We start from the raw sequence: 25,548 nt of genomic DNA, 5'->3' as shown, positions 1-25,548 counted from the left end.
CATACTGGTTCTCTGTTCTTACTCCATCTCTTTCCCTTCTTTCATTGCAGCTCCATGTGAATGTCTTTGCTGATGAAGCAGTAACATGTACACCATTGCTCTAGGCTCTGCATTCTGTGGAATGCAGGGTAAGATAGCAAGGTCCCAAGAATAGCTCTTAGCTTTTTACTTTATGAAGTGCATTCACTGCTCTGAGATAGATGAAAAAGATTAGGTTTCGGGCTAAAAGATCATTCATTCAGTTGGACTTAATAACTAATTTAGACACAGAGAAGAACATACTAGGGAGGAATTTAAATATATGCATATGTAGGTCAGGAGAAGTCAAGCCTGGCTGCATAAGATGATGTGAGTAATCAGTGTGTCTCAGATGGCAACTGAGGCTGTGATGGGATGGACTGTCTAGGGAGAGTGTGGAGTAGTAAGATAAGCAGAACTCTGAACAATCTTGGGAAATGTTACATGTATTACTCAAGGTGAAGAAAATGAAATTGTATAGAAGCAGAGACACAGCTGATATGAAACATAAAACAACAAAACAGGAGATTATAGAAGCCAAGAAAGGACAGTAGCTCAAATTTCAGGTGATTCACAACAGCATAGAATGCTACTACAGAGCCAAGTAAAATAAAGACCCAAAAGACTCTTATTAAATGTGGGATCATGAAGATTATTGGTGATACTGGGGGAGAAGAGATAGAGATTTTATTTCCTTAAAGAGTAAAGCGGGCAGAAGACACACTAAGCATTAGGCAATGGCACAAAGGTAAGAAAGAGAATGGAATATCATGTAAACTTCCTGCAGTCTAGTGTCATTTAAACACAGCAGTAAGACTGAGTGAGGAATGCTACACTGAGGGGAGTCTTGTCTGAAAAGATATTTTGTGGCCAGGTGTAGTGGCTCATGCCTTTAATCCCAGCACTTTGTGGGGCTGAGGCAGGCACGTCACCTGAGGTTGGGAGTTTGAGACCAGACTGACCAACATGGAGAAACCCAGTTTCTACTAAAAATACAAAATTTGGCAGGCATGGTGGCACATGCCTGTAATCCCAGCTATTCTGGAGGCTAAGGCAGGAGAATCGCTTGACACCACAAGGCAGAGGTTCCGGTGAGCTGAGATCACACCATTGCACTCCAGCCTGGGCAACAAGGGGGGAAACACCGTCTCAAAAAATAAATAAATAAAATAAGAATGAAAAAAAGGTACTTTGTATTGCTATGAAGACTCTCATGATGTGAGGAAAGGAGAGAGCATTTGTTTTTTTCTAACTTGGAAAACATCTAATGCAGTAGATTTTGTAATAGTCTATGGTTCCCTAGATGAAATAAGGGAAGACTTCAGGGGATAAGTAAATACCCTAAATTTGTATGAAAATGTTGTGTGTGTGTGTTTTATTAGGGAAAACATGCATTTATCCAATTTTCAAAGAGGTTTAAAATTTCCAAAAGATATTCCCTTATGTAGGGATGTTCCAGAAGCTGTTTGCAGAAGATTCATTGCTTTAAGAAAGTTTTAAAATTGCTAAACAAATACAAGACTGTAATTATGATCACACGTATGCTTGTGTGGATCTGAAGTGTGGGAAACCACGCAGACTCTGATAGCAGCAGGATAATTGCAAGCAGCATGCAGAATATAATTGCAGGTGTGAATGCCAAGAACTAAGAGAAGCATGAGCATATAAGGAATATAAAAAAATAAGTCAAAGAAATCAAGGTGCTTGAAATAGCAGGTAAGGTAATTTAGGTTTCCATGAGGCAATTTCTAGAACAGTGGTAAAGCATCAATCTGCTGAATTATTAATTATATTTCAAAACCAAAGATCTAAAATATTAATTAAAAAGCAGGCCATTTCCGTGGACTGGAGTGGTCTATATTTTTTTCAATGTATCTCCTGTGGTTAACAGAAAAAAGAACATAAAAATGATAATTTCAGAATTATAACAATAAGAAATATAACATTATTACATTTTTGAATTTATAACATCCACTTTTAGTTCAAAAACACTTTTTCTGTGTAAGCTTGTGTTTGCAAATATTATGAAATATAAAAAAACTGCCAATACTAGCTGTACTTTTTCCCCTTTTATGTACTTTTTAATAATACTTATTATTTCTCCAAATAGTAGATATCAGTGAACTATTCAGACTAGGAAATTCACAGAGAGAAAGATTACATATTTGATTTTTGACTCTTTTTTCTGTCATTATATTTCACATATTTAGCTCAATCAAGCGAGATTGGAGTTTCTAGAATAGAAGTTGGAATCAAATGCAAAATGCAGATTTAGCTCTAAATCTGTTGCTTTTCTCTTCAGTTCTCTATCAGTTCTGTTCTTATGTTTCCCATTCATTGATCAAACCCTCTCCAGGGCCTTAACTTTTGCAGTATTTGTTTTTCTTTAACTCTTTTGGCTCCTCTTCATTCCCTCCATTATCAGGCTTGGGGTTCTCCTGTTAAACCTTGGGCTTTAATGCTCCTCTTCACTGTGAGTGGAAGCTTCCTTGGATCAGCTACCTTGTCCTACTTATGGCATGCCTAAAATAACACTCCTAGTTATTATATCTTATGTTCTTTTCAAGTTTCCTTTTTCAGTAATCTCCAGATATCCCTCATTGTTAGTTTCTTTTCTGCCAGAATTAAAATGCTGGGTACTGAACTCATAATTTCCTCCCACATATTGCTTCCTGTGGTTTCTTGTTAAAATTCACTTACTAGTCATAAAATAGTGAAGGTATTTTTTTGTTCTGTCTCCCACTTTATCATTTTCCTTAATATCTGGTATTGATGCATTATTTATTTACCAAATATCTCCCAGAATTCAAATTTAGTTCCCTTAAGAATTAGAAGTGTCTCCGGCTTTCCTAGTCTCTTTTGTTTTCACTAAAATCACTCTGCAGGTGTATTTGGGGGGGCATCCATCATTTATACCAATTCATTCTCAGATCTTATTTTCTAATGCTTTGATTTTGACTTCAATAAGTACTTTAAGGTTTATAACTTTACAGAAACAGAAGACTAATGGTTGCTAAACTAAATTATATCTTTTGCTGATACGTTAAGCTGAATTATTAATTGGAAATTCTTATAGTCAGAAAATTGCAGAAGGTGCAACAGCAATTTCAATAGATGTTTGCAAGAAATAAATGGGGGAAGGGACAACATAGATAAACCTGGAAGATATTATGTTAAGTGAAATAAGCCAGGCCCAGAAAGACAAATACTGCATGATCTCACTTATATGTGGAATCTTAAAAAGTCTAAATTATAGAAACAGAGAGTAGAATGGTAGTGACCAAGGGATGTGACAGTGAGGGGTTTGGGGAAATATTGGCTGGAGGATACAAAATTTCATTTAGAAAAAATAAGTTCGGAGCTCAGCGCCGCAGCGGCGCGTGCGTCTGTGTCCCTGCGCGAATCTCCTGGTCTCTCTGCCATCATGCCAATGTTCATCGTAAAACACCAGCGTCCCTCGGGCCTCTGTGCCTGACGGGTTCTTCTCCGAGCTCACCCAACAGCAGGCGCAGGCCACCGGCAAGCCGCCCCAGTACATCGCGGTGCCCGTGGTCCCGGACCAGCTCATGGCCTTTGGCGGCTCCAGAGCCGTGTGCGCTCTGCAGCCGGCACAGCAGAGGCAAGACTGGTGGCATGAAGAACTGCTCCGACAGCAAGTTGCTGTGTGGCCTGCTGGCTGAGCGCCTGCGCATCAGCCCGGACAGGGTCTACATCAACTATTACGACATGAATGCCACAAACGTGGGCTGGAACAACTGGACCTTCGCCTAAGAGCTGCGCCCTGTCTCTCCCCGCGCTGTCTGCACTGGCCCAACACGGGAACCCGCCTCACCCTGTATTCTAGGCCCGCATGCCTCCATCTTCTGGTGGGGAGAAAGAAACGATTTAGAGAAAAAAAAATAGCATCTTTGATAAACCTGACAAAAACAAGCAATGGGAAAAGGAGTCCCTGTTTAATAAATGGTGTTGGGAAAACTGGCTAGCCATGTGAAGAAAGCAGAAACTGGACCCCTTCCTGACACCTTACACTAAAATTAACTCCAGATGGATTAAAGTCTTAAACATAAGACCTGGCACCATAAAAACCATAGAAGAAAATCTAGGCAAAACTATCCAGGACATAGGAGTAGGCAAGGACTTCATGAACAAAACACCAAAAGCATTGCCAACAAAAGCCAAAATAGACAAATGGGACCTAATGAAACTCCACAGCTTCTGCACGGCAAAAGAAACAGTCACTAGAGTGAATCGGCAACCAACAGAATGGGAAAAAATTTTTGCAGTTTACCCATCTGACAAAGGGCAGATATCCAGAATTTACAAAGAACTCAAACAGATTTACAAGAAAAAAACAAACAAGACCATTCAAAAATGGGCAAAAGATATGAACAGACGCTTTACAAAAGAAGACATACATGAGGCCAACAAACATATGAAAAAATGCTCATCATCACTGGTCATCAGAGAAATGCGAATCAAAACTACATTGAGATACCATCTCACGCCAGTTAGAATGGCGATCATTAAAAAATCTGGGGACAACAGATGCTGGAGAGGATGTGGAGAAATAGGAACACTTTTACACTGCTGGTGGGAGTGTAAATTAGTTCAATCATTGTGGAAGACAGTGTGGCAATTCCTGAAGGACCTAGAAATAGAAATTCTATTTGATCCAGCAATCCCATTACTGGGTATATATCCAAAGGACTATAAATAATTCTACTATAAGGACACATGCACAGGAATATTCATTGCGGCACTGTTTACAATAGCAAAGACCCGAAACCAACCCAAATGCCCATGGATGATAGACTGGACTGGGAAAATGTGGCACATATACACCATGGAATATTATGCAGCAATCAAAAACGATGAGTTTGTGTCCTTTGTTGGGACATGGATGAATCTGGAGAACATTATTCTCAGCAAACTGACACAAGAACAGAAAATGAAATACCACATATTCTCACTCATAGGCGGGTGATGAACAATGAGAACACATGGACACAGGGAGGGGAGCACTATGCACTGGGGTCTATTGGGGGGAATAGGGGAGGGATAGCATGGGGAGAAATGCCAGATATGGGTGAAGGGGATCCATGAGGATCTACACTCTAGACGTGGCAGAAGAAAGGAACATGTTTGGTATTTCAGTACCCTTGATGGCACTTTTTCTTGTTTTCTGAACAAGAAACCAAGGCTTTTTAGTTTTCACTGGGAGCCACCAGTTATATAGTTGGTCATGGACATGGATGTCAAGTTTCAAGTAGGATTTTACATTCAATATTTTTTTCTTGTCTATTAGGTATAGTGTCAAGATTGACTCAAACTTTTAACACTTTCTCACTACCTCACATATCCATAGTACAAAAAAGAAATATAGTTCCTGGAACAAGAAAAGGCAGTCAAACCATAGAAAGAGTCACTACGTATCCAATACAGGAAGGGACAACTGTAACTGATCTACTGTGAAGTTTATCTATTTGGCTAATATATATATATATATATTTTGAGACGGAGTTTCGCTTTTGTTGCCCAGGCTGGAGTGCAATGGCATGATCTCGGCTCACCGCAACCTCTGCCTCCTGGGTTCAGGCAATTCTCCTGCCTCAGCCTCCTGCCTATTTGGCTAATGTTTGAGGGGCATTGATAAGTGAAGGTAGAAAGCCAATGACAAAGTCTCCAGACAGGTTCACAATGGCATGCCATGATAGTTCATGATGGTCCTGTGGTAGGTGGCCCTGCTCTGCAAAGGTATTCTTTGTATAATTGTCCACTATAGGAAAAAAGTTGAGTGTGGGTCATATTAATGGAAATACCTGAAATCAGAAGTGTAGTTTGTGTAAATATGGAGGTATTTGCGGAAGAATATCTAATAATGTTCATGAAAAGTCTGGGATTGGAAAAAGAAATAATCACTTCTTTTGGCTAGTGATGTTTTGCATTTTGTTAGACCATCGTTTGGAATGAACCTTCACATCTGCTGTGGTAAAGGATTATAGACTTGAGAAACAAATTGATGGTTGGTTATGTTGATTAGATTTCAACACTGGGACACTGTGAAATATCTTCCCTAAAACCTTCGTTTTGTTTTGTAATGCTGGATGTAATGAGTACCTTGAAAGGGAAGGAATTGTGTTAGATTCATTACAGTATTGCCCAACACAAATGCAAGGAACTTGTTTTGCAATCTCATAAGAGCTTGATGGTCCCCAGGGCTGAGAGTTTTGTTTGCTTTAGAAGAGGAGGCCCTTGACTTCTTGGCCTCCTCCCTGACCTGCTTGCACATTGAGTATATCTTTCTCCAGTTTTGTGTCATGGGAGAGACTGGGTAACCAAATTTTTAAGCAACATTGAATAATTTTCTTTATAGTTTGAATACAATTCTGTTTTTTTCATGTTTTATGTTTGCTTTTGAATGAGTTATATTCTAGAATCTTGTTAGAATTTGGAATATTTTAATATTTTAAGATCCTACAGATAATAAGCCTTCAAAAAATATTTGTTCAATTTAAATAAATATGTAGAAAATTCCATGCTTTTAATCCAAATAGCACAGGAGACATTAAATTTCTATTACTGAAAAAAGAAGACAATATTTTTAAAACATGTAAAAGTCTGTACATAGCACATCGAATGGACGTTAATAAAATAGCTGTTTTAACTGATTTATTTTAGCTAAGATAAAATGTGATCAGTCTATATAGATGATATTGTAAAATTTAACCTGTTTTGAAAATTATGTAAAATATTTTTTGAATCAATATATCTTTAGCAAAACCATTATTGTGTGTTGTTAGACTACGTAGCCCTAAAAATCCTTTGTCCCCTAAATATTTCTTTACCTTGTTTTTTGTTTGTTTTTCTTACAATTCTATCTCTGTTGCCCAGGCTGGATTGCATGGGCATGATCATAGCTCACTGAAGCCTCGAACTACAGGGCTCAAGCAGTCTTACCACCTTAGCCTCCCAAGTAGCTGAAACTGTAGGCACATGCCAACGCACCCAGCTTCACCCTGTTCTTTAGGCTTAAAACACCTGATAGTGGAAAAATAAAAACAACTTCCATTTCATGACTTTTTTTTTTTTACCTTTGAACAACGTATACTGAGAAAAGTATATATTGCTTGAATTCCTGGTCTGTATGTATAACTGACAGATTTCGATCAAGAAGGAATAAGGAAACTGAGCAGAGGGTATTCTGACAAAGGAAAGAAATGATAGAAAAAAAACACTAAAAGTTAATGAAGACAAAGTGCCTATTTCATAATTTCCCCTGACTCTTAAATTTAGAAAGTCTGGTGACAAGACTTTTATGGAGTATTCATTCTCATTTTTATATGATCAAATATTATAATCCACTATGGACCCTCTTAATCACTACCTGATATACTTTATGAAACAAATCCTCTAATCTCTCTTAAAAGGGCTGGAGGAAATAAAATAACCCACAAAGTCCACTTTGAGATTAGTGGCCTCTTTTATAATTAAAAATGTCTTATGGAATGAGATTAAGTGAACCTCTTCTCAATTAAAACGTACAAATATTGCTTTACTAGGTTATGAATGACTTTAATATCCCACATAGCACTGACACATTCAGGTTATTGGCTGCATGTGAACTTCGGACTTTCTAGTTTAATAACCGGAGTCCCAGAACATGTCTTATAGTGATTGACATCTCTGAAGGGCTGTAAAAGCAAAGTAAATTCAATGGAAGTCTTTGGGACCTATGGTTTGCTTCACTCTGTAAATCTAGGGCTCTTATCCTGTGATCTACAAATACGTTTCTGCAAGTCAATAAACACTGTGAAAGAATGTGTAATATTGGTATGTATGTGCTGGTGCTGGGGTGGCAGCACAGGTTTCATCAGCCCTTTATAATAATTTATAACTAAAACAAGTAGATGTACCACAGCATGGTTTCTCAGTTTTGTGGTGGGAGTTGTCCTGTGCATTGTAAGATGGCAGGATGTTTACCAGCATCCCAGAACCTTAACAATTAGGTGTTGGTGGCTGCTCTTCCTTATACTCACAAGTTTGGACATAAAACGGGGTCCACATGTGGCCAGATGTTTTCTAAGAGAAATTATCCCAGGTTGAGACCCACTACACTACAGTGCCCATATTATAATACATAGAGGTATATATTTTATACTGATATATAAAATTCTATTTTATTCTTACCACATATTGTGACACTTATAATTCTAGCAGGCAACTGTATTTATCTCTAAATAAGCATAGTAAAAATGCAACCATTTATTGTTTGCTGCCTTAGAGTAGAAGAGAAGGTAGGCACAATCATATGGCTTACTATTAAGCCTTGGATTATTTTGAAGCACAAGAGATTTCAGTCTTAATTTCACCATTTTTAGACAAGTGCCTTTGAAAATGCCTTCATCTGTGAAAGAGTATTTATATTATTAAGCCTATATCATAGGGTGTTTGAGCATCAGATAAGATCCTGGGTATGGAAATGTTATGTACACTCTAAAGTGCTTTTGAAATATAAGGTGGCATAATTAAAAGACTGCGGAGAGTGGCAGGAAAAGTGAATTATGTTCTTTCTCAATAAACATATGTGGAGGAAACCCCAAAGTGGAATATACCCACTTTTAAATATGGTGAAAATGACCCATACACTGCTGAGTTAATTAATTTTATCTCACCCATAAATTAATTTCCCCTTCCTGTATGGATTTTTTTTTTTCTTGAGATGGAGGCTTACTCTGTCACCCAGGCTGGAGTGCAGTGGTACGATCTTGGCTCACACACTACAGCCTCTGCCTCCTGAGTTCAAGTGATTCTCCTGCCTCAGCCTCCTGAGTAGTTGGGATTACAGGTGCACATCACCGCACCCAGTTAATTTTTATATTTTTAGTAGAGGCAGAGTTTCTCCATATTAGCTAGGCTGGTCTGGAACTCCTGACCTCAAGTGCTCCACTCACCTCAGCCTCCCAAATTGCTGGGATTACTGGCATGAACCACCATGCCTGGCCCTTTCTTGTATGTTCTATAATACTAAATTGCATGTATAGAATATTACAACTATATTATTTATAAATAAGCCAAATCTCAGTTTATATTAAAAGTGTTTCAACAATAGAATCATGAGAAAAATTTTGGAGATCTCCTAAAACAGTTTTCCGGAGAACAGTGTAAGTTTTGTGGCTTGGAGTAGTACTTTTTTATTTACATGACTTCAAATTATTGCATTAGCTGCTAAAAAAGGTAAACTGGCTTCTCAAGTTGGATGAGCATCAAGATCACCTGCAGAAGTCTTTTAAATTTTGAGTCTTTGCACAGTCCTAGATCTGCTAAATCAGATCCAGGATCTCCATGAAACCAAGCATCCAAGGAAACATGCTGAGAACTAACTTAAACCCTTAGCATCTAATGGGCTAGCTACTAATTATTGTCTATACAAATTTAACATATACTGGCAGGAGTATATAGGAAGATTTCCAGAACAGAGAAAAGAGATACAGATGGAAAAGTAGAAAGAAAAGGCTGTATTTCTATTAGCATTTTTATAGGACAAACTCTGACCTTTGTATTTATCTTTACACATAACCTTAGACTCTATACTGTAAAAAAATTAACGTGTCCTTTTTTGCCCCCATGCTATGGATTTTCAAATACTGGAGAACTATAACATGCTATGGATCATCGTTTCTATTATTCCTTGTAGTCTTTTATCTTTAGTGAGAACTATTCTCTAGGTACTGCAGAGATTTTACAGCTTGTCACGGTTTCTACTATATTAAGAATCAAGTCTAACAAAATCAGAATAGATGCTAAGCTTGGAAACCCACAGGAAACATGTTATTCTTCAGTATTTGCAAGGCACTGATCAAAAACGTCTCTCTTCTCTCAATGTTGCTTCCTTCTCTTCATTTACTAAATAGGCTTTTGAGCCTCACAAGACTTTGTGATTTTATGGATATGAAGCCTGCTGTCATTTAGCTTCCTGCCTCTGGGAATAGGTGAGTAGTGTTACCTTTGATAGAAGAGCCAGGTCATTCTGTAATGATGAATAAAGACTTTCTGGGTAACTGGAATTCAAGGGCAGGATTTTCATATATGTGACAGTACCACTGAAAAGGTGTATATCCGTAGATTCTTATCTATTTGTGTTATTTTGTAGATGCAAATATTTAGCCCAATGGTCTTCATTTGCTGCATTATTTAAGAATATTCTGTTTTATCTACTGAAAATAAGATAAATGAATTAATAAAGTAGGTGAAATGGATTAAAGAAATAAGTAGTTTGAAAGATATATTGACAGAAAGAAAGTAACATATAAAAATAAGAAGGAATAGAAGGTATTAAGGGTTGAATATTGTGTCCCCAAATTCATATATTGGGGTCCTAACACCCAGTATCACAGAATGTGACCTTGTTTAGGATTAGGTTCGTTGCAGATGTAAATAGCTAAGGTGACATCGTACTAGAGTTGGGGGAGTCCCTACTTCAATATGAGTTGGTGTCCTTATAAAAAAAAAAAATCGGACACAGCTTTGCACACAGGGATAATGGCACATGAAGATGAAGACAGAGGTTGGGTTGATGTAGCAGAAGCCAGGGAACGAAAAGATTGCAGCAGACCACCAGATGCTAGGAGAGACACATGGGATAGATTCTCCTTTAAAGCTCTGAGCAGGAATCAATGCTGTGGACATTTTGATTTCAGATTTCTAGTCTCCATAACTTTGAAACAATAAACTTCTATTGCTGAAGACACATAGCTCATGGTACCCAGTTATGGCAGCTCTAGCGAACTAATCCAGGAGGACTTAGGCACAAAATGCTCATGAGGCACTCAGGACAAATGCACATGGCTGAAGTAAGATTCAGTAAGTGCATATACCCTGTGCTAAGTGTATTAATTTACCCATCTCTTTCCTGTTGATTTTTGCTGTGTGTTTAAGATTGACTCGATACGCTGTGTGATTCAAGCATTTCAATTTCGTTTGTGAAATTTCCTGTTTGGTGACATATGGATTAGCTTGCAAGGTCATATACTTAGAAGCTTTCTGTCACATTAATGCCACCTCCCAGGTTGGCAAGACCTTTAGAACTTCAAATCTAGTTTTTTTTTTGCACTCCTCAAAGTACTGTGTGGATCCTTATGAAGACTGTAATTTTTCCTTTTATTTAAGTTTTGTTATAATGGAAAATAGGTTTAAGGTTGAGAGCAATGGCTTATACTTATAATCCCAGCACTTTGGGAGGCCAGGGTGGGAGGATTGCTTTAGGCCAAGTGTTTGAGACCAGCCTGAGCAACATAGCAAGACCCTGTCTCTACAAACAAAACGAAAAAAATAAATTAGCTGGGTGTGGTGATACATGTCTGTAGTTCCAGGTATCTGAAGGCGAAGGTAGAAGGATTGTTTGAGACCAGGAGTTCAATCAAGGTTGCAATGAGCCCTTATCTTGACATTGTACCTTTTCCAAAAAAAAAAGAAGGATAAAGATGGAAGGAAGGAAAGGAGGGAGAGAGGGAAGGAAGAGAAGAAAAGAAAACAGGTTTAAGACCTTCTGGAGAATGAACAAGTCTGGAGAAGTTTTATTTGTAAATGTAAACATAATCTACTTTAGGAAAATTCTAGTTTTACTTATGATATGATTAATATTTCCCATCATCACAACTCTGTTTCTCATTTTTATTTCTGGGTTGTGATTTTATTTAAGCAATATTGAAGGTGTGTCTGAAAACATTGACTTACTACAATGAAATCTATTTTTCCCCACCCAAATCTATCTTATGTGATGATATAAATCTGTTTAAAAGTTTACCTTCGTTTCATTTTTGTTCTTACTAAAATATTTCTTAAATCTTAAAATAGAGTCACAAAGATGCCCCAAAGTCCTTAGAAATAAATTTTGTGCAGAATGTTTTATATTCACTTAGAGTAAGTAACCTCCTTCTTGCATCAGTTTTCAAAGCTTGCTTGAAATTGCTCAACTTCTGCGTTTGTAGGTCAGTTGTTTGTCACATTTTTACATTCCCTTTAGGGATTTTTAAGTTTATGTTTATTTCTGCTCTTTTATATTTAACTGCTCATAGAAACCAGAAGGGGTGTCATTTGGTGGTTTGCTTACTGTTTATAATTGAGATTCTCTTGAAGCAGGGGTCAAATTAACTCATGAGTTGTGATCCTAGAATTTACTTTTCCACTGCCTATTTCTTCCTATAAGTAGGGATTTACCGTTCAAACAGCCTATTTCAGTAAGGGATACTGAGATTGAACAGCCTGATTGCTAATAAAACTGAGGAAAATAGAATAGTGCATGACTAAGTCTAGCCTTCTCTAGCGGTGAAAAGACCTTTTATAATAAAAATAAACCAGTGATAAATGCATCCACTTAACCAAAACAGGTTTTGCTTTGGCTGCTAGATATTTAGATTCACACATTTGAAGTCTAGTTATTTCCCAAAAATAATTTTGTAAATAAGCTTGTAGCATGTTGACCAAGTGTCAGCCTCTGTGTGAAATTCTGGCTTTAGCCATAGTGCCGTTGTGACCTAGAACCAGTTACTTAATCCCACAGACTTGATGCTTTCCATCCGTGAAATGAGGGTCATAAGAGCAGCCACTTTCCATGGATATTATAAAAATTCAGATAATACTATAGAAAATTCTGAGCATAACGTCTGGCAAGTTGAAAGGGCTTTTATATCTGCTAGCTGTTATTAACTTTTACTTTCTAATATTCAGTTTGGTTTAGCATTGTATTTATTTTTCTTTTTGAGTGAGGCATTTGTATTAGAAAACTGTCAGATACTGGCCCTTCCTTGGAGGCTCTCAACAATCTAATCAGGGAGAAAATACACATGCAATTATTTCACTGTACTAGGATAAAGGGATGCAGTGGGTACACTGTCAGTACGGAGGTACTCACCCCAATGTGGAGAGTCAGCAAAGGTTTTCCAGGCAATCATGAAAGCTAGGCAAAATGTAGTCACAGGGTGGGAAAGAGAAAGCCTGAACAGTAGCTAAGAGCTATGTGACACCCTGCTATATGCCGGTAACCAAAGCACGCTGAAATCCAAACAGCAAAATACAAAGTGGGAAAAATGGAAAATGAGTTGAGATAGATACTCTCCTGGGAATACCGTAGACTAAGGAGCTTGGCCTTTGTTCTTTGAGTGATAGAAACCCAGTAGAGTACAGCAGTGCACTGCATAACTATGTTGTAGTCAGTGATGGACTGCATATGTGATGGTGGTCCCATGAGATTATTATAGAGCTGAAAAATTTCGGTCACCTAGTGGGCATAACATCTTAGCACAATGCATTGCTCATGTTTGTGGGATGCTGTGGTAAACAAATGTACTGCACTGCCAATCATATCAAAGTATACCACAAACGGTTATGTAATTTACGTAATACTTGATAATGATAATAACTACATAACTGGTTTATTTTCTAAAACTCTATACTTTTTAATCATGATTTCAGAGTATCCTCCTTTTACTTATAAAAAAGAAATTAAGTGTAAAGCAGCCTCAGACAGGTCCCTCAGGAAACAGTCCTGAAGAAGGCCTTGTTATCATCAGAGATGACAGCTGCATGTGTGTTACTTGCTCTGAAGACCTTCCCGTCGGACAAGGCGTGGAGATGGAAGATAGGGATATTGATCATCCAGACGCTGGGAAAGCCTAGACGAACGTGTTTATGTCTTAGCTTTTAACACAATTTTATATAGTAAAAAATAAAACTTAAAAACAGAAAAAGCTTATAAAATAAGGTTATATATTTTTGTACATCTATACGTTTGTAATGTAAGCTAAAAGTTATTACACAAACAGTCAAAAAGTTAAAATTTAAAAGTTTCTAAAATGTTAACATTTAAAAGATTATTAAAATATTCCAGTAAGCTAAGTTGAATTTATTTTTGAAGAAAAAAATTTAAATAAAGTTAGTGTACCTGAGCGTACAGTGTTTATAAAGTCTACACTGGTACGGTAATGTCCTCGGCCTTCACAGCCACTCACCATCACTCACTGACTCACTGGAAATTGAGAGCAATTTCCAGTTTTGCAAGCTTCATTTATGGTAAGTTCCCTAGATAGAATGAGCATTCTTTATCTTTTATGTCATGTTTTTATTGTACATTTTCTACATTTAGATACACAAATACCATTATGTTGCAATTGCCTACAGTGTTCAGTACAGTAACATACTGTACGTGTTTGTAGCCTAGGAGCAATAGGTTATCTCATAAAGCTGAGGTGTGTAGTAGGCTATACCATCTACATTTGTGTAGGGTTTGTAGCCTAGGAGCAATAGGCTATCTCACACAGCCGAGGTCTGTGGTAGCCTATACCATCTAGATTTGTGTAAATGCCCTCTGTGACGTTCACACAATAACAAAATTGTCTAACAATGCATTTCTCAGAACGTATCCCTGTTGTTAAGCAACCCATGACCATGTTAAGCAGAAATGTGCTATGGAGCTCTCTGGTTGGTGTGTGGAAGATAGACTCCAAGAAGCCAAGGCAGAGAGAGAGAGACAAAGGAAATTGAAGTAATCATGACCACTCATATTGAGGAAGCAGCAGCAGAGGTAGAGAAGACAAGGTGGGGATGAAAAATATGTGGATGGTAAAGCAGGCAGGACTTGGTGATTGGCTGAAATGTAAGCATGAGAGCCAGAGAAAGTAGAATGAATCCAGGTTCCTGGGTTGTGTAAAGGTGTAGATGGGGCTGCTACTGAGACCAAGAATATGGGAGTAGGATGAAGAATAGGGGAGGGGCAGAAGGAGAGGGGAGTCTGTAATGATGTGTTGACTTTGACACCTTTTCTTATGAGACAAAAGAAAGGAGTAAACAATGATGCGAGGATGCAGGTAGTACTGAAGCCAGTGAAGGAATAGTTTGTTACACCATATGTCACTTGCTACATGCCAAGAAGAAAGCACACTTGAATCCACATAAGTATTTAAACCTTAAAGCAGGGAAAAGTGTTGGGCTTTAGAGTGAAAAGAAATATCATTTATGGATGATTATGTTTATAGTAAACCTCTCTGCTAATCCTGTCAATTTTATACATCTCCAGTTTTTATTTTTGAGACAGAGTGTTAGTCGCCCAGGCTGGATTGTAGTGGCATGATCTCAGCTCACTGCAACCTCCGCCTCCCAGCTTCAAGTGATTGTCATGCCTCAGCCTCCCAAGCAGCTGGGACTACAGGCACATGGCACCACACACAGCTAACTGTTTTTTGAATTTTTAGTAGAGACAGGGTTCCACCATGTTGAACAGGCTGGTCTCGAACTCCTAACCTCATGTGATCTACTCACCTCGACCTCCAAAATGGTAGGATTACAAGCGTGAGCCACCACACTGAGCCTATGTACTATTTTATCTGTAAAATTTATCTACTATATTTACTTGTTTTAAGATTCTCTTTGTTATTCTTAGTTTTGTTTACGAATTTCTCATTTTTATTTTGTTAGGTTGAGAACTTGTAATTTCATCTAAATGCTCTTTTAAAAACAAATTACACATTCAGTTAAACCCAACATAATGTTTATGAGGTACTTACACTCTACCAGATGCTGAAAGGAATACTATAAACAATATAAACTATTCCCTGGAAAGAAAATCATGTACTTTTTATTATTACCTTCAGTCAATTTAAATTTAATTTTTTCAACTTTCTGACTACCTTTACAAAAAGTTCAGTGTAGTTAATCTCAGAAATTTTAATGGCTTTGAGAGATGATGACAGATCACGCATGGATGAAGTAGATTAAGCTCTGGTTGAAGAGTGACTTGTACATATGTTCAAAACTTTATCATTGTCACTGGATCCTTGGAGTCTTGCTTTGCCTACTGGTAAGCTTTGTGTTAGGTGGCACTTTTGCCCACCTTTTGCTTGGGCCCACTGGGCTGATTCTGCTCACTTGGCCTGGCAGGTTGTGATTGGCTCAGGCGCCTGCCAGATTCCCACACTTGCCAAGGGCAAGCCAGATGTGGGGTGGCAAGGGGTGCGTGAGTGAGCAAGCGCAGGGCCCAGCCATTGCACACAGCCGTGCATGCTGTCTGCAATGGAACAGGCAGCTCCAGGCACCAGCCCAGCCCCCAGATCCCTGCAAGGCTGTAGCTGGACTAGGTGTATCACAAATGGCTTCCACTGCTGGAACCAGGGAACATGGTGGCACCCAGAAGCTTGAAGACACCAGGAACTGCAGATCCCCAAAGAGGGTATCACAGCCCTGGCTTGGGGTGCTCGTAGGTCTGGGCTCCCAAAAAGGCTGCAGCTCTTCTCTCCTCTCTTTTCTCTTTCTTGTCACCTGCAATGTGGCAAGCAAGGGGCATGCTTCAGCCCTGTTGATGTTATTGCTCTTTCAGTCCCACCATTTGTGTTCTTGCCCTGAAAAAGGAAGAATGAGGTACAGGACAATTGGAGGGTGAGTAAGGCAAGGAGATGCTTTATAAGGCAATAGAACAGCTCTTAGATGACCTGAAGCAGGGAGCTCCTTTCCACAAGCAGGTCATCCTAATGAGTGCAGCTGCCAGCAGAGAGGAGACCCATAGTTTGTAGCTCCTCTCTGCTGGCAGGTTGTCCCAACATCTGCCCTTCTGGCTGACTCCAGGGTTATTATCATCTTCAGAGGGGAGGATGTGCATGCTGATTGGTCCATGCGTAGCCATGGGTGGGCCCAGAAAAAGCATATAATTTCTCACTCCATTCACAGAATGAGCAGCCCAGCCCCCAGGCTTCAGGCTGTCCCAGGCCTAAAGCTTGTGCTTCACCAGGGACCCACTCTTTCTACCCAGTAGCTGCCATCAACCTGTCATGCTTGGCACCCAGGCTATTTGAGCCAAAGGGTGCCTGCAGGCCTGCACTGATCCACCCTCAGCCCCCCTTTGACCTCTCTCCAGTGCTCCTCAGCACCCAAAGTCGGAAGGGGCCAAAGTGGCAGGAAGCTGGTGTGTCAGTGCACCCTGAGTGCGTGCACACCTGGCCTAGTCGTGACAACACCCAGACTACAAGAAATGTAATATTATCCCAACATTGTGTTAAAAAGAACCTGAAACTAGAAAGTTACTATATCTTTTTAAAAAATGAAAGAACAGAGATGAAAATGTGACTGACATTATCTATTAGTGGTAACATTTGGGGTGGTTTTTATTTTTTGTGATTTACTTACTTTTCCCAAGATTTTTATAATGAAGATACGTAAAATTTTTAAACAAGCACAAAATGTTTGTATTACCACAGTTCTGTTTTTAATGACTGTTAGTTTTTAGGAAACCAACTGAAAACAAGTAGTCTGTCCTACACAAGCAAGAAAAAGACTGGAGAAAACTTTATTCTATACTTATAGATACTCTGTCTATCTTAATACTGAAATTTATAATGAAAACATTGTTACCTCATATCATGACACCTCATATTTGTATAGTTATTAAGAGTTTAAAAAAACTTTCATAGCTATCATTTTACTGATACTTTACATTATATACTCTAGGGAAATCTAATAATCCTTGGTTTGTAATTCACTACAGAGAGCCTGGGTGATTAAATAACATGCTTAGAGTTATAAAACCAGGTGTCAGAGGTGAGCCTTAAACATTCTTTTTGTTTGTTTATTTTGGTGGGAGACCAGAGTTTTATTATTACTCAAATCAATATTACTATATTACTGGTCAATATAGCAAGACATATATGGTCAATATGTGTTGCACATATCCAGGTCTTCAGGAGGCTGAGGTGGGAGGATCACTTGAGTCCAGGATTTAAGGCTGGCTGCAGGAGCAATGGTTGTACCACTGTGCTGCAACCTTGCTGACAGAGCAGGTCTCCAAATCTTAAAAAAAAAAAAGAAAAGAGAAAAAAAGAAAGACTTCCAAGTGTCTGCCATATGTAGCATCTTTCTTATGGGGGAGGTATATAATAAAAGAGAAAATTCAGTAATAGAAAAGAAAATGTATTAAAAAACTAGATAAGTACTAAGGAGAAAAATAAATTGAGAGAGAATTAAATAGTGGGAGTGCGCATTTTATGTAGGATAGCCTGAGAAATTCTCACTAAAAATTTGAAATTTTAATCAAAGCCATGTGTGGCGGCATAGGCTTGTAATCCCCGAGGAGGCAGGAAGATTGTTTGAGCCTAAGAGTTCAAGTTTAAGAGAGGCAGCATAGTGAGAACCTGTCTCTAAACAAAATTGGGCAACATACTCAGACTCTGTCTCTAAATAAATAAACACACACACAAAAGTTGATATTCAAACGGGTATGGTGTAAAATTGGATAACTGAAAGAAAATATTTAAAAACTTTATGCCACAGATCTTTACTGAATGTTTACTACATATGAGAAAAGCCCTGGTAAACTACCTAGGCTTGATACTGTTCTCCTTGAGTTTGAAATTAAGATTTTTAACCCTTTAGAAATAACTCTTACCTATCAGATTGCATGGTTGATGTAGGCAACTTAGAATTAATAGTCCCACTTAGCTTTAGAACTCCCAAAGAAGTTTATTTAAAGGGAAAACTGAAATTAGAATTAAATGAATAAAGAGTTAACTGTTTAACTAGAAATTATACTCCAAAACCAAAGCCATTTTTGGGGAGGGGTGGAGAGGAACAACAAATACTGAATGTGGAGTCAGTATCCCTGGTTCTCAGACCAGCTCTACTCCCAACCAGATGTGCCATGAAAATGTGGACAGGCCACTTTTGGAGTCTGGGTTAATTGGCTCTTGTGATGAATTTCATAAATCTCAGAATCTATTATAATAAAGTGATACAGAACCAGCTTGCCTGACCCATGGCCCACAGGCACATGAGACCCAAGATGGTTTTGAATGTGGCACAACACAAATTTGTAAGCTTTCTTAAAACATTATGAGATTTCATTGCAGTTTTTTAAAAGCTCATCAGCTATCATTAGTGTTACTGTATTTTATGTGCGGCCAAGACAATTCTTCTTCTTCCAATGTGGCCCAGGGAAGCCAAAAGATTGGACACTGATGATACAGAATAAAAAATATTTACTATTTGCATTAGAATTCTTGAATCTTGCATCATTATTAGGACAACTTACTCTTGTCGGTACTGTGCCACAAGTTCAGTCAGCACCAGTCACAATACAATGACAATACCACAGCACCATCACCACGCTTTTCTTTTGTTAATAGTTCTTTTTTCTGCCTTAAAGATAATGTTGTGAGTTCTTAGCAACTGAATTTAAAAACAAACCAACAAGATTTTGGGGAAATACTTAACTTTTTCCCATTAACTGTAGTGTATTTGCTCCCTGTGGCTTGGGAAGAGATTGGCTGGCAGTTATTAGAGATTGGCTGGGAAGCTCCTGGCTCTTGTGTATCTCAGTGAAAGTAGAACCAGGCTGCCCAATGTTAACTCTCTTTAATGCTTTTCAAGTTTGAGGAAGGCTTTAAATATATTTCCTTTGCTCTTGATTTTACCAAATGCAGTTTCATCTTTTGTAAGACCAGTTTTTGTGCACTTGGTGGACAGTAAATAAAATGTATGACCATATTCCATTTATTAAGAGAAATATAATTATCATGGATTCTAAATCACTCTTCTCAGGTCACTGAATCAAAGGCAAAGCTCATGTTTTTATATATTTATTCAGGGGAAACTTTATTCAAAGCAGGGAATAGGAGAGTCCACAGAACAGACACCTTGTTCCATCTGTCAGCAGCAATTCATGCGGTGGTCACTCTTTCCTGTTTGAAACTCACTCTTTCATTGTTTGGTCCCCCAGATTGCAATTTGCCTCAGTTGTCTTCATAATCGTCCTCTCCTTCCATTTCACCTTCTCTGGTTCTTCACTTCCTCCCACCTTACACTTTAGATTATCTTCAGCTCAGTTATTTTTTTCCTGCTGTCACTAATTCTCTCAGTTATCACTCTTTTCCAATGTCTTTATTTACTTTTTTGAGATGGAGTTTCACTCATGTTGCCCATGCTGGAGTGCAGTGGCACGATCTCAACTCACCACAACCACCACCTCCTGGGTTCAAGCAATTCTCCTGCCTCAGCCTCCCGGGAAGCTGGGATTACAGGCACCCACCACCATGCCTGGCTAATTTTTTGTATTTTTAATAGAGATGGGGTTTTGTCATGTTGGCCAGGCTGGTCTTGAACTCCTGACCTCAGGTGATCCACCTGCCTTCTCCTCCAAAAGTGCCGGGATTATAGGCATGATCCAGCACACCCAGCCTGCAATGTCTTTAAATATTTTCAATGCACTGATAACACTGAATCCTGATCTCTCTCCTGAACTCTACACTTACGTATCCAGCTCAGCATTTCCATATCTAATAGGCATCTCAATCTTAACACGTTTCAAATTTCTTGTTTTTCCTCCAAGACGCCCCTGCCACAGCCTTTCCATCCACATTTTAGCAAATCAAAACTCTATCCTTCCAGCTGCTCAAACCAAATAAAAGAATCATCCTTGGCTTCACTCTTTACCTCATAACCCCACTTTTAGTCAATCAGCAATTCCCATCAGCTCTAATGTCAGATATTCTCTGGATTCTGATGACTTCTGTTGACTTTTATCTCTATCAGCAACCATCACTATCTCTCCTAGGGGACCACTCAATAAAGCAGAGCTTGTATTTTAATTCAGATCTCCTGACTTCTAATCCAGGGCTCATTCTAAGCAACAGTAATAAATGAAACCTAGCTTACTAACAAGGCTGCCCTGCACTGGCCTCTTCTAGAAAAGGTCAGGATACAGAGAAGGTTTTAAAACACTCGCCACATACCTATGCTTATGTGTTTAAGCAGAGGCTTCTTAGAGATGTAAAAGGAGTTGCAACATAACAAGTTAAGACACACAGACTGTCTTTTTTTCCTCGCAGAGATAAAATCACTATCTTTAATCCACCAGTGCTGTACATAAGTGGTGTCAGAAATGAGCTCACAGACTGCATCGCTTGGAACTTTGTGTTCCCAAGAATTCATTTGAAGTACCCTCTGCTTGGGAGCAAAACTCAGGAAAACAAAGACTAAAGTAGGAATGGAGGAAAGGCTTAGCTCTGCTGCAAACCCACAAATAAGAAAAGAATCTAGGCAGCTGAAGCATTTGGGGAATTCAGCTGCCTGGGATTACAGGCATTAAAATCCCTGACCCTCAATCACTTCCATCCCTACCCAAGCATAGAATAATATACCGGAAGATGTAGCAGCTGTGAAACTATTAGAAGAGAGAGTGGAGAAACAGGAGTCTTTGCATGTTTTAAGTCCTAGTTGACAATAATTTACTTCTTTGATGGAAATTTAAAATAATCTCACCTCAATATTCAGATTATAAAGCCTAGAGATGTAAGACACTTTTGGATTGAAGGTTTTTATGTAGCAATGATTATATTCCTGTGATAAATATTTCCTCATATGGATTTAGAATTCTTTAGCAACTCCACCATTACCTTTCTCCCCGTTATTGCTAAGTCATCTGTATGCTGGAGTGGAGGGGAGTCTGGGAGATTCTGCATGCCACATAGAATACAAAAATAGTAAGATGGTAAGACACAGGCCCCAAGTAGAGTACAGTGCAGTAGATGTGGTGGGAGGAAAGAGGTACGATATAGTTCAAATGTAATTCATTTCATTACTTGCAATAGTACACATCCATTAGCATACTTTTGTTTTTTTTTTTTTCCTTGTTAACAGGTTACGTAACTGTAGTCATTATGTAAAAGTGGCAACAGACAGAAATACCTATATTCTACCTCTGATTCCCTTAGCTTTGCAATTCTAATCGGAAATTGTGACCCTTTAAATATATTAGAGTCTTATTGGGTATCAAAGGAGATGATGGAAAGAAACTGACATTTGTGGAATTTCTACTATGTCATTCTCTGTATCTTACTATAACTGAATATAATCCCAATAGAACTGTGTGAGGTAAATCTTATAACCTTCTTTACATAGCCGAGAAAATTGAGGCTCTGAGAATCACAGCTAGTGGGTGACAACAAATACCAGGCTCTTTCTCTGACAAAATATCACTCTGGGAAGGAAGATGGGGGGTCTGGGGAAGCAGTGAAATCACAAGCTTCCATTTTCCATCTCATTCTTCAGGATAGATCTCAAGTAATTTTTATTCTGATACTTTTCATAGGCAAGTTTACAAGACCAAAATAGAAATCTTAGTGAGGACAGGTTATATTTCTTGTTACATTTGTCCACATATTGCTTTTTCTTATATCTGTATATAGATACAACACTTGCAAAATCATACATTTTTCTTTGTATATAACCTGTCTCAGTCATCTTCTCTTTTTGAGTTTGAATCTGGAAAAAAATATATATGTGTATTTCCCACAAAACACATAACACATTTATTGGGTCAAGATTGTGGCAGAATAATGAATCATTGGGTTTCGGTTCATCAGCCTTATAAGCTGTTAAATTATCTTGTGCTTTTCCTCTCTTTTTTTTCTCTAGGCTCTCCAATTGTGTAAGTGCTAGAATGGTGTAGAGTTTCTCCTGTGTACTGCAGTTTTTGATTTCTCATTTCTTTTATCCATTCCAGTTAAGCTGCCAATTCATTTAAAAGTTATTATGAACACAGAAATAAAGTGCTGTCTTCATATGTATGCAGTCAACTATAATGTCTGTTAGTGTTCATTTGCTGAAAGTACCTGGGAAGTATGATTATAGGTGATGGGATGTCGATCCTCTGGGCACATGAGTAATTTTGGTTTACAGCTCTATAGTTACAATGCTACCCTCTAATGGCACACTGAGGTATGCCCCAGGGGATGTCAGATTTGCTCTGCCGTCTTGTGGAGGAAATGTCTGAAAACAAAATTAGAAAAATTATTTCTCTGAAGTCTGACAGGTTATTCCATAAGAAAAAGATGCATCTGAATAATTCTCCAAAATTAAGATAATATTATATGAATTTGTCCTTAGTCTGCTGTATATTTTCCTGATAGTCACTTGGAACTTTTTTTGACCAATAGAGAGAAAAATTATTATGAACAATGTAACAAAACACAACAAAGAAAACTTGGCTTATTAGAATTTTCATTTCCTAATTTTCAGCTAGATATGTTTTCTGATTTTAAGAATTTATTCTTTGCAGTGCATTTATATTTAAGTGAATGTGGAGATTTGAAAAATATGAACTTGAAACTAGTTAAAATAGCAACCCATATTTGACACATTTCCCAATGTGAGTGACAAGCAATTAAATCTACTTTGCATAAATTTGAACTTGATGTGGAAACCAGCTGATTCTTTGAAGTCTTAACAGAAAGAAAAATGAGCTATTTAATCTTTTTGCTGCATGCTGTGGCTCTCTGGAGCAGCAAAGACTATTGATGGGAAATGGGGAGAACATAAATGTTTATTTTTGCAACAATGTTAATATTATCTAAATGCTAATTCTTAAGGAAGAATATCAGAAAAAAGAAAAGTCACTAATGATGTGGCTCACATATGTCATTACAGATTAGCAAATAGATATTCAAAGAGGATTCAAACAAAATACTGTGAATGTTCATACGTGTTTTTCCGTTGTGTGATGTGCTGTCTACAGGCATACTTTGTTTTGTCATGCTTCGCGGATACTGTATATTTTACAAACTGAAGGTTTGTGGCAACCATTTCTCAAGCAAGTCTACTGGGGCTGTTTTGCCAGTAGCATATGCTCACTTCATGTCTCTGTGAGCTCTATAATTCTTATAATATTTCAAACCTTGTCATTATTACATATTTTTAATGTAACTGTTGTAATTGTTTTGGGATGCCATGAACCATGGCCATATTAGAAAGCAAACTTAATAATGTCTCCTGTGTTCTGACTCCTCCACTGACCCATTGTTCCCCCATCTCTCTCCCCATGGGCCTCCCTAAATCCCAAGACGAAACAACTTTAAAATTAGGCCAAGTCATTGCCCTTCCATTGTCTCTTAAGTGTTCAGGTGAAAGGAAGAATTGGATGTCTTGCATTTGAAGTTAAAAGCTAGAAATGATTAAGTTTATTAAGGAAGGTAAGTGAAAAGCTGAGACAGGCTGAAAGTCAGTTTCTTGTGCCAAACAGCCAAGCTGTGAAAGCAAAGAAAAAGTTTCCAAAAGAAATTGAAAGTGCTACTCCAGTGAACACACAAATGATAAGAAAGTAAATTAACCTTATTGCTGATATGAGCTCTAAGGCTAGGAGAGGTGAGGAAGCTGCAGAAGAAAAGTTTGAAGCTAGTAGAGGTTGGTTTAAGAAATTTAAGGAAAGATTCCATCTCTGTAGCATAAGAGTGCAAGGTAAAGAAGCAAGCACTATTCCAGAAGCTGCAGAAAGTTATTTAGAAGATTTAGCTTAGATGATTGATGATGGTGGCTACATTTACAACAGATTTCAAATGTAGACCAGTCTTCTACTAACAGAAGCTGCCATTTTCACACCTAGAGTGAAGTCAATGCCTGGCTTCAACGCTTTACAGGACAGGCCGACTCTGTTGTTAGCGGCTAACATAGACTGAGACTTTAGGTTGCAGCCAATACTCGTTTACCATGCTGAAAATCCTAGGGCTAACTCTCCCTGTGTTCTAGAAATTAAACAACAAGGACTGAATGACAGCACCTCTGTTTACTTGTTTACAGCATGGTTTAACGAATATTTTAAGTTCACTGCTGAGACCTACTGCCAAGAAAAAAAAAGTCTTCCAAAAGGCTACTGCCCATTGACAATGTCCCTCATTACCCAAGAGCTATGATGGAGATGTACAAGGAGATTAATGCTATTTCCGTGCCTGCCAACACAACCATGAAATAGGAAGGAATAATTTGGACCTTCAAATCTTATTATTTAATAAATACATTTTGTAGGGCTATAGCTGCCATATATAGTGATTCCTCTGATGGATCTGGGCAAAGTGCTTTCAAAAACTTCAATGCACCAATGAAAGGATTCACCATTCTTGATGACATTAAGAACATTTGGGATTTGTGGATGGAGGACAAAATATAAATATTTAAAAATGCTTGGAAAAAGTTAATTCTAACCCTCTTGGATGTCTTTGAGGGATTTAAGACTTCAGTAGAAGTACCTGCAGATGTGGGGGAAATAGCAAGAGAACTAGAGTTAGAAGTGGAGTCCCTGACTAAGTTGCTATAATCTCATGATAAAATTGAATGGATGAGGAATTGCTTCTTATGAATGAGTAAAGAGTAACTAAGTTTCTTATGATAGAAACTACTCCTGGTGAAGATGCTGTGAACATTGTTGAAATGAAAACAAAGGATTTAGTGTGTTACATAAACTAAGTTGATGAAGCAGCAACAGGATTTGAGAGGACTGACTCTAATTTTGAAAGTTCTTCTGTGGGTAAAATGCTATCAGACAGCATCACAGACTACAGTAAAATCTTCCGTGAAAGAAAGAGTCCACTGATGCAGCAGATTTTATAGCTGTCTTATTTTATGAAGTTGCCATGGCCATGCCGACCTTCAGCACCTACTGCCCTCATCATTCAGCTCCCATCAACGTGGATGCAAGACCCGCAAGCAGCAGAAAAGATTACAACT

At 38.2% G+C, this 25,548-nt stretch overlaps 1 long non-coding RNA gene and 1 pseudogene across 1 annotated transcript in view; both read left to right on the top strand.

Moving 5' to 3' along the window:
- The first annotated feature begins 3,442 nt into the window (after positions 1-3,442).
- Positions 3,443-5,043, top strand: LOC100397158 (macrophage migration inhibitory factor pseudogene; annotated as a pseudogene).
- A 4,812-nt stretch (positions 5,044-9,855) lies between these two features.
- LOC144578360 (uncharacterized) overlaps positions 9,856-25,548 on the top strand; it is a 483,066-nt gene continuing 467,373 nt past the window's right edge. The window contains exon 1 of the long non-coding RNA XR_013523936.1: positions 9,856-10,007. This is a non-coding gene — a long non-coding RNA (uncharacterized LOC144578360). The remainder of the gene's footprint in view (positions 10,008-25,548) is intronic.

This window comes from Callithrix jacchus, chromosome 11 (assembly GCF_049354715.1).
Source record: "Callithrix jacchus isolate 240 chromosome 11, calJac240_pri, whole genome shotgun sequence".
Classification (NCBI taxonomy): domain Eukaryota; kingdom Metazoa; phylum Chordata; class Mammalia; order Primates; family Cebidae; genus Callithrix; species Callithrix jacchus.
This window is presented reverse-complemented; position numbering and strand designations above follow the sequence as displayed.